The sequence below is a fragment of the Oncorhynchus nerka genome, linkage group LG15, assembly GCF_034236695.1.
Source record: "Oncorhynchus nerka isolate Pitt River linkage group LG15, Oner_Uvic_2.0, whole genome shotgun sequence".
In the NCBI taxonomy this organism is placed as follows: Eukaryota; Metazoa; Chordata; class Actinopteri; order Salmoniformes; family Salmonidae; genus Oncorhynchus; species Oncorhynchus nerka.
This window is the reverse complement of record NC_088410.1, coordinates 17376373-17386782: the sequence shown is the minus strand read 5'-3', so window position 1 is coordinate 17386782 and position 10410 is coordinate 17376373. Positions and strand designations below refer to the sequence as shown.

At 42.2% G+C, this 10410-nt stretch overlaps 2 long non-coding RNA genes across 2 annotated transcripts; both read right to left on the bottom strand.

Moving 5' to 3' along the window:
• Window positions 1-5550: 5550 nt before the first annotated feature.
• On the bottom strand, window positions 5551-6574 carry LOC135560083 (uncharacterized). Its single transcript, XR_010458682.1, has 3 exons — window positions 6487-6574; window positions 6354-6393; window positions 5551-6230 (listed from the first exon to the last, which is right to left on the bottom strand). It is a non-coding gene; the product is annotated as an uncharacterized LOC135560083 (long non-coding RNA).
• A 98-nt stretch (window positions 6575-6672) lies between these two features.
• LOC115121727 (uncharacterized) lies at window positions 6673-7973 on the bottom strand. Its single transcript, XR_010458680.1, has 3 exons — window positions 7697-7973; window positions 7305-7514; window positions 6673-6933 (listed from the first exon to the last, which is right to left on the bottom strand). It is a non-coding gene; the product is annotated as an uncharacterized LOC115121727 (long non-coding RNA).
• Between the last annotated feature and the right edge of the window lie 2437 nt (window positions 7974-10410).

Genomic DNA, 10410 nt, shown 5'->3' with positions numbered 1-10410 from the left:
TAGCCAGCTCCTGGTAATCTTTTCCCCATTTAGCCAGCTCCTGGTAATCTTTTCCCCATTTAGCCAGCTCCTGGTAATCTTTTCCCCATTTAGCCAGCTCCTGGTAATATATTCCCCATTTAGCCAGCTCCTGGTAATATATTCCCCATTTAGCCAGCTCCTGGTAATCTTTTCCCCATTTAGCCAGCTCCTGGTAATCTTTTCCCCATTTAGCCAGCTCCTGGTAATCTTTTCCCCATTTAGCCAGCTGCTGGCAATCTTTTCCCCATTTAGCCAGCTCCTGGTAATCTTTTCCCCATTTAGCCAGCTCCTGGTAATATTTTCCCCATTTAGCCAGCTCTGGTAATATTTTCCCCATTTAGCCAGCTCTGGTAATCTTTTCCCAATTTAGCCAGCTCCTGGTATTTAGCCAGCTCCTGGTAATCTTTTCCCCCATTTAGCCAGCTCCTGGTAATCTTTTCCCCATTTAGCCAGCTCCTGGTAATCTTTTCCCCATTTAGCCAGCTCCTGGTAATCTTTTCCCCATTTAGCCAGCTCCTGGTAATCTTTTCCCCATTTAGCCAGCTCCTGGTAATCTTTTCCCCATTTAGCCAGCTCCTGGTAATATATTCCCCATGCTTGTACTGGCTGATGATCCAGCATCTCCTCTACTGACAAACTTATGCATAGCACCTGTAAATTATAAATAACAATACTATTATTAATTTTATCAGCTGCATCAGGCCCATTCAAACTGGCTCCCCAGATTTCATTTGATACATTTTAAAATATAAAATGCTATTTATACTATGGCTTGGCTGATTAATTGATGGTTATTATTTACTGAGATGTGTATCCATATTGCCCAGCTAATCAACATTTTACATTAAATATATAGATCAATAGTCAATGTCAATCCATTGCTTTCCATCATGCGTTAGTCCAGAGTTGTAACGAAACCTTGACTAAGAGACTAGAAAATCGTTGTCTTGTTTTAAAATATTGTGCACCTATGAGGAGTGCCATCATGCCCATATATTGTCTGGGCTCGTCCCCACAGAGGTTGCCGCTGGAAAGCACAAGTTTAATTTTGTGTACGATCATATGAACACATGTTCACAGGTGACTTTATCAAACTTAATAGGTTATCTTTCCTGCAGTTTATAAACACCACTGTTGCCCAGTTAGCATTTATCAAACTTAATAGATAGCTGTATTTCACTCAGATCACTTTTGTCAGGCACAAAGTAACAGAACACAGACCTGGAAGTGGCTGGTAATCAAGCAAGACACAGACAGACCAAGAGATGCACTGCACTGCCCAGCTAGGATAACAAGACAGACAGACTAGAGACAGATGCACTGTCCAGCTAGGATAACAAGACAGACAGACTAGAGACAGATGCACTGTCCAGCTAGGATAACAAGACAGACAGACTAGAGACAGATGCACTGCAAGCTAGGATAACAAGACAGACAGACTGGAGAGAGATGCACTTCAAGCTAGCACATCAACTTAACATTACTGTTATTTGCTGACATCAAATAATCTGGCAGTGTGTGTGTGTGTGTGGGTGGGTGGGTGGGTGGGTGGGTGGGTGGGTGGGTGTACTGTATTCAATGTATCTAAAATATTTAATAATGAATAATTTGACAATAAACCAAGCAATATCATGACACTGAACAATATGGTATTACATAATATAAAATATGAAATTACCAGTAATGACTGACAGCAATACAAAGTAAAACATATTTTAACACATCAGGAGCAACTCCAGAGATACAAATATTTAAAACTCTTGTCAATATTATTCATTTTTGTGTCACCAAGACAAACCAATAGTTTACATGTTATAAAAAATCTGGAATAGATGAGCAATACAATCTATAGACAGTAAACAAATAAGTACACAAGAACAGTAGGCCAGGTCAGCAAGGATACCTGAGTGTCCAATTAGAGACTAGAATCATTCACCACCATCTTATTCTGTGGTCTATTAAACTGACCGGGTCTGATCTCACATCATTCTGCTGCTGCTACTGTTACTCTACTCTGGCTTCTTGTCCTCCATTGACTCTGCTGCTGCTACTGTTACTCTACTCTGGCTTCTTGTCCTCCATTGACTCTGCTGCTGCTACTGTTACTATACTCTGGCTTCTTGTCCTCCATTGACTCTGCTGCTGCTACTGTTACTCTACTCTGGCTTCTTGTCCTCCGTTGACTCTGCTGCTACTGTTACTCTACGCTGGCTTCTTGTCCTCCGTTGACTCTGCTGCTGCTACTGTTACTCTACTCTGGCTTCTTGTCCTCCATTGACTCTGCTGCTGCTACTGTTACTCTACTCTGGCTTCTTGTCCTCCGTTGACTCTGCTGCTGCTACTGTTACTATACTCTGGCTTCTTGTCCTCCGTTGACTCTGCTGCTGCTACTGTTACTATACTCTGGCTTCTTGTCCTCTGTTGACTCTGCTGGTGCTACTGTTACTATACTCTGGCTTCTTGTCCTCCGTTGACTCTGCTGCTGCTACTGTTACTATACTCTGGCTTCTTGTCCTCTGTTGACTCTGCTGGTGCTACTGTTACTATACTCTGGCTTCTTGTCCTCCATTGACTCTGCTGCTGCTACTGTTACTCTACTCTGGCTTCTTGTCCTCCGTTGACTCTGCTGCTGCTACTGCTACTCTACTCTGGCTTCTTGTCCTCCATTGACTCTGCTGCTGCTACTGTTACTCTACTCTGGCTTCTTGTCCTCCGTTGACTCTGCTGCTGCTACTGTTACTCTACTCTGGCTTCTTGTCCTCCGTTGACTCTGCTGCTGCTACTGTTACTATACTCTGGCTTCTTGTCCTCCGTTGACTCTGCTGCTGCTACTGTTACTATACTCTGGCTTCTTGTCCTCTGTTGACTCTGCTACTGTTACTCTACTCTGGCTTCTTGTCCTCTGTTGACTCTGCTGCTGCTACTGCTACTCTACTCTGGCTTCTTGTCCTCCATTGACTCTGCTGCTGCTACTGTTACTCTACTCTGGCTTCTTGTCCTCCGTTGACTCTGCTGCTGCTACTGTTACTCTACTCTGGCTTCTTGTCCTCCGTTGACTCTGCTGCTGCTACTGTTACTATACTCTGGCTTCTTGTCCTCCGTTGACTCTGCTGCTGCTACTGTTACTATACTCTGGCTTCTTGTCCTCTGTTGACTCTGCTGGTGCTACTGTTACTATACTCTGGCTTCTTGTCCTCCGTTGACTCTGCTGCTGCTACTGTTACTATACTCTGGCTTCTTGTCCTCTGTTGACTCTGCTGGTTACTGTTACTGCTGGTGCTACTTCTTGTCTGGTTACTTCTTGTCCTCCATTGACTCTGGCTACTGTTACTCTACTCTGGCTTCTTGTCCTCTGTTGACTGTGCTGCTGCTACTGTTACTATACTCTGGATTCTTGTCCTCTGTTGACTCTGCTGCTGCTACTGTTACTCTACGCTGGCTTCTTGTCCTCTGTTGACTGTGCTGCTGCTACTGTTACTCTACTCTGGCTTCTTGTCCTCTGTTGACTCTGCTGCTGCTACTGCTACTCTACTCTGGCTTCTTGTCCTCCGTTGACTCTGCTGCTGCTACTGTTACTATACTCTGGCTTCTTGTCCTCCGTTGACTCTGCTGCTGCTACTGTTACTATACTCTGGCTTCTTGTCCTCTGTTGACTCTGCTGGTGCTACTGTTACTATACTCTGGCTTCTTGTCCTCCGTTGACTCTGCTGCTGATACTGTTACTATACGCTGGCTTCTTGTCCTCCGTTGACTCTGCTGCTGCTACTGTTACTCTACTCTGGCTTCTTGTCCTCCATTGACTCTGCTGCTGCTACTGTTACTATACTCTGGCTTCTTGTCCTCTGTTGACTCTGCTGCTGCTACTGTTACTCTACTCTGGCTTCTTGTCCTCCATTGACTCTGCTGCTGCTACTGTTACTATACGCTGGCTTCTTGTCCTCTGTTGACTCTGCTGCTGCTACTGTTACTATACTCTGGCTTCTTGTCCTCTGTTGACTCTGCTGCTGCTACTGTTACTATACTCTGGCTTCTTGTCCTCTGTTGACTCTGCTGCTGCTACTGTTACTATACTCTGGCTTCTTGTCCTCTGTTGACTCTGCTGCTGCTACTGTTACTATACTCTGGCCTTCTTGTCCTCTGTTGACTCTGCTGCTGCTACTGTTACTATACTCTGGCTTCTTGTCCTCTGTTGACTCTGCTGCTGCTACTGTTACTATACTCTGGCTTCTTGTCCTCTGTTGAATCTGCTGCTGCTACTGTTACTATACTCTGGCTTCTTGTCCTCTGTTGACTCTGCTGCTACTACTGTTACTCTACGCTGGCTTCTTGTCCTCTGTTACAGCCTCCACCTGTTAGGTTCTGTGTTCCTGCTGGGGGAGTGGTATAGTTTACTGCTACCCTGAAGGAGCAGAGCCTATATCGCCAAGACTCACACTATTCATTTGCTAATAAAGAGTTACAATTATTTCTATGTGAAATGTAATCAAATCTAGAAATGGCAAAATCTTATAGAAAAATAGCAGAAGCACAATCTATCCCATTGATCATCTAGATACATACTGTATTGATCATCTATATACATACTGTATTGATAATCTATACACAAACTGTATTGATCATTTATCATCAATATACATACTGTATTGCTCATCTAGACACATACTGTATTGATCATCGATATACATACTGTATTGATCATTTATCATCTATATACATACTGTATTGATCATCTAGACACATACTGTATTGATCATTTATCATCTATATACATACTGTATTGATCATCTAGACACATACTGTATTGATCATCGATATACATACTGTATTGATCATTTATCATCTATATACATACTGTATTGATCATCTAGACACATACTGTATTGATCATCTAGACACATACTGTATTGATCATCTAGACACATACTGTATTGATCATCGATATACATACTGTATTGATCATTTATCATCTATATACATACTGTATTGATCATCTAGACACATACTGTATTGATCATCTATATACATACTGTATTTATCATCTATATACATACTGTATTGATCATCTAGACACATACTGTATTGATCATCTATATACATACTGTATTTATCATCTATATACATACTGTATTGATCATCTAGACACATACTGTATTGATCATCTATATACATACTGTATTTATCATCTATATACATACTGTATTGATCATCTAGACACATACTGTATTGATCATCTAGACACATACTGTATTGATCATCGATATACATACTGTATTGATCATTTATCATCTATATACATACTGTATTGATCATCTATATACATACTGTATTGATCATCTATATACATACTGTATTGATCATCTATATACAAACTGTATTGATCATCTATATACATACTGTATTGATCATCTATATACATACTGTATTGATCATCTATATACATACTGTATTGATCATCTATATACAAACTGTATTGATCATCTATATACATACTGTATTGATCATCTATATACATACTGTATTGATCATCTATATACATACTGTATTGATCATCTATATACATACTGTATTGATCATCTATATACATACTGTATTGATCATCTATATACATACTGTATTGATCATCTATATACATACTGTATTTATCATTAGGAGAACAATCTAAATTCCAGCATTTACTCAAAAGTTAAAGGTCATTGTCTCAAACCTTCTAGACTATAAAGCATAATGATAGTAAGAGAATAGCATTGTGAGGCCTAGCTTTGGTTTGATGCTGTAGCTCTTCAGTCCAGGTACTGTTTTGGTTCTCTTCAGTCCAAGTTCTATGGTGGTTCTCTTTGGTCCAGGTTCTGTGGTGGTTCTCTTCAGTCCAGGTTCTTTTGTGGTTCTCTCCAGTTCTCATAATCGGAGGGCTCAGCATCTATCTGAGGGTCTGTGTCACTGTCCAGGTCCTGTGGTGGTTCTCTCCAGTTCTCATAATTGGAGGGCTCAGCATCTATCTGAGGGTCTGTGTCACTGTCCAGGTTCTGTGGTGGTTCTGTTCAGTCCAGGTTCTTTTGTGGTTCTCTCCAGTTCTCATAATCGGAGGGCTCAGCATCTATCTGAGGGTCTGTGTCACTGTCCAGGTTCTGTGGTGGTTCGCTCCAGTTCTCATAAACGGAGGGCTCAGCATCTATCTGAGGGGCTGTGTCACTGGGAGAGTCTCTCACATTCTGAAAGAAGACACACTGAATGAGCACTTTACGAACCCCTCCCTCCAAAATTGTTATGTAAATTAATTTGCTTACTGTCAATGGTATTATGATTTAAATAACTTTGGTTGTTGACATTATTACCTGTGTGTCTGCAGTGGTATCACTTCCTCCTGTGGATCTCCTGTAATGAGGGACAGAGTGAGTTCTGCTCTCTACTGACCTCTAGTGGAAGTTGATATGTTACTAATACAGTATATGTAAATGAAAGAGTCACCTCTTCAGAGTGCAGTATATGGTGAGTAGCAGAGCTCCAGCAGTCAGGACAGCCCCCACCCCCATCACAGGAACCCAGGGAAATACTGCTGCAGGGTCATGGGTTAATTAATGCATGATGTCAGAATGAAATCTGTAAAATTACAGAGCACCGAAAATAGACAGAATGTGTCATACTTACATATAACATTAATATGGACAGGGATAGTCTCTCTCCCTATAATGTTCAGAGCCTCACAGTAGTATCCCTCTCTGTCCTCAGAGCTGATGTTATGGATGGTGTAACTCTGTCCAGAATGTCTCATTGACATTTTCTTATATGTTATCTTGTACCAGGTGTATTTGTCCACAGGTGGGTTGGCATCACTGCTGCAGGTCAGAGTCACCGAACTGCCCTCCACTATTTCACCAGAGGGACTGACTGACACTGAGGTGTTCTTTGGGCCGTCTGGATAACAGACAAAGTGAAAGTTAGTCTTCTCATTATGAAATGGTGTCAGTATTTAGAACTGTAAAATCAACCACCATTAATCTAAATGGAATAGTAGCTCTATCTCATGTCTGTTTCACTAAACATCAACCACCATTAATCTAAATGGAATAGTAGCTCTATCTCATGTCTGTTTCACTAAACATCAACCACCATTAATCTAAATGGAATAGTAGCTCTATCTCATGTCTGTTTCACTAAACATCAACCACCATTAATCTAAATGGAATAGTAGCTCTATCTCATGTCTGTTTCACTAAACATCAACACTGACCAATGATGTATTGGAGGATTTTGACAGACTTTAAAAGTGTATTAGTCACACTCACACACTGCAGGAGATTTGATGCCTTTTACAGCACAGTAGAAGCTGTCTTCAGTTTTAAAGTAGAATGTGTATGAGGGGGAGGAGTCCTCTTGTACAATCTTACTGTTCCTGTACCAGATGTAGGTGGGGTTGGGGTTGTCAGTCAGAGTACAGGTGGTGCTACAGGTCAGTGTCGTTGACCACCATGTAGTGGTCACCTTCACCTGCAGGTCTGGAGTAGATAACAACATTAAATCCATCAATGACCTGTTGTCTAGTGGACGTTCTCAAATCATCAATTCAGACATTCCTATTAAACGCATACTTACATATTTATATTATTTCAATACAAATCAAGACAATTTTCCAGAACCAATTAAACAGAGTAGCATTATATATATAATGTCACTGTACCTGTAACAGACAGAGTGACTCCAGGGCTCCCAAAATATTTCCCTCTGGTCTGATCTGTTATAAATCTGAACATGTACGTAGCTGAGTCACTCTCTCTCAGGTCTGTGATTGTCAGGGTGTGTCCATTCTCTTCATCCTCACGGTACATCACACGACCTTTGTAGTCTGGGTCATCTAACAGACTCACATAATTCTCCACATCATAAACTTTAGTGAACCACAAGGTTGTTGTGACTTTACCACTGGGATATGTGTAAGAGCAGGTCAGATCCACTGTTGACCCTTCAAGGTACAGATACTCTGATTGGTGTATGTAACACTCCAGCCTTTCTGACTCAGTACCACTGAAACACAGTTAGACATCACAAGGACGTTACATTAAGTTCAAGGTCTTTTGACTCACACTAACACTTTGTTTCCATAGTTGCTGATAGTGATGGAAACCACAGATAAGCATCACTCAGTGAGGTGTGAAAGACAACTGTTTAAAGTGAAGTGGAGATGCCGAATGTGTCGAAAGTAGAACACAAGTGGTTGTGCTTTTAGAAATGTCTGTAGATTGATAAACAGGGCAACTTAAAGATAAGAATGAGACCATACCTGTCACAGACCAGAGAAAGACCACCAACACACTTCCTGCTGTTCTCAAGGCCATTGTTGCATCTCCCACCCTGCAGTCTTAGACACATAAACAACTCACTCTATAGCTGGTGAATAACTCCACCTGATACATTGAAGTAGAAACTGTAAATGGGGTCCATGGCCTCATTACTGAAAATGAACCAGGCTCATATTGTGTTGTGTTGTATTGTATTGTGCTATATGGTTGTCTATGTGAATACTGTCTGTCTGTAATGTGTGTGACATGTTGCATGTCTGTCTACATCTGTCTATTTAAGCTGACATGATGTATGATACAAAAAATAATTTCCTAATGTATCCAATAGTCATCATCATTATAAACAACAACAATCACTTATTGAATAAATCTGTAGTACTGTAAAAAAATATTTCTGACCACCAGGTTCAATGATAGCTCCTATCTCCAAGCTGTGAGGCTAAACAGCAAGTGACTAAAGAATGACCACCAGGTTCAATGATAGCTCCTATCCTCAAGATGTGAGGCTAAACAGCAAGTGACTAAAGAATGACCACCAGGTTCAATGATAGCTCCTATCTCCAAGCTGTGAGGCTAAACAGCAAGTGACTAAAGAATGACCACCAGGTTCAATGATAGCTCCTATCTCCAAGCTGTGAGGCTAAACAGCAAGTGACTCACAAACACACACACCCAAACACCCCCCACACACACACACTCAAACACACACACACACACACACACACACACACACACACACACAAACACCAGCCTTCGCTTTGGCTCGCCCTCCTGTTCAGCTCAGGTGTTCGGCGTCGCCGGCCTTCTAGTTGCTGCCGAACCTGCTGCTGGCAAACACCCTTCACTCACCAACCCCGGACTTGTTCGTCTTCATTACACAGACCTGGTTCCAATCCCCACTCTATCACTGTATTTGGTTTCTCAAATGATTGCCACGCCTGGTTTACCAACTACTTCTCTGATAGAGTTCAGTGTGTCAAATCGGAGGGCCTGTTGTCTGGAAATCTGACAGTCTCTGTGGGTGTGCCACAGGGTTCAATTCCTCGGCCGACTCTCTTTTCTGTATACATCAATGATGTCGCTCTTGCTGCTGGTGAGTCTCTGATCCACCTCTACGCAGACGACACCATACTGTATACTTCTGGCCCCTCCTTGGACACTGTGTTAACTAACCTCCAGACGAGCTTCAATGCCATACAACTCTCCTTCCGTGGCCTCCAACTGCTCGTAAACGCAAGTAAAACTAAATGCATGCTTTTTTCAATCGATCGCTGCCCGCACCTGCTCGCCCGTCCAGCATCACTACTATGGACGGCTCTGACTTAGAATACGTGGACAATTACAAATATCTGGGTGTCTGGTTAGACTGTAAACTCTCCTTCCAGACTCACATTAAGCTACTCCAATCCAAAATTAAATCTAGAATTGGCTTCCTATATCGCAACAAAGCATCCTTCACTAATGCTGCCAAACGTACCCTCGTAAAACTGACCATCCTACCGATCCTCGACTTCGGTGATGTCATCTATTAAAAATAGCCTCCAACACTCTACTCAACAAACAGGATGCAGTCTATCACAGTACCATCCGTTTTTTGTCACCAAAGCCCCATACACTACCCACCATTGCGACCTGTTGGCTCTCGTTGGTTGACTCTCGCTTCATACTCGTCGCCATACCCACTGGCTACAGGTTATCTACAAGTCTCTGCTAGGTAAAGCCCCGCCTTATCTCAGCTCACTGGTCACCATAGCAGCACCCACTCATAGCACGCGCTCCAGCAGGTATATCTCACTGGTCACCCCCAAAGCCAATTCCTCCTTTGGTCGTCTTTCCTTCCAGTTCTCTGCTGCCCATGACTGGAACGGATTGCAAAAATCTCTGAAGCTGGAGACTCACATCTCCTCACTAGCTTTAAGCACCATCTGTCAGAGCAGTTTACAGATCACTGCACCTGTACTTAGCCTATCTGTAAACAGCCCATCTATCTACCTACCTCATCCCCATACTGGTATTTATTTATTTATTTTGCTCCTTTGCACCCCAGTATCTCTACCTGCACATTCATCTTCTGCCATGTGGAGGCTAAATACAG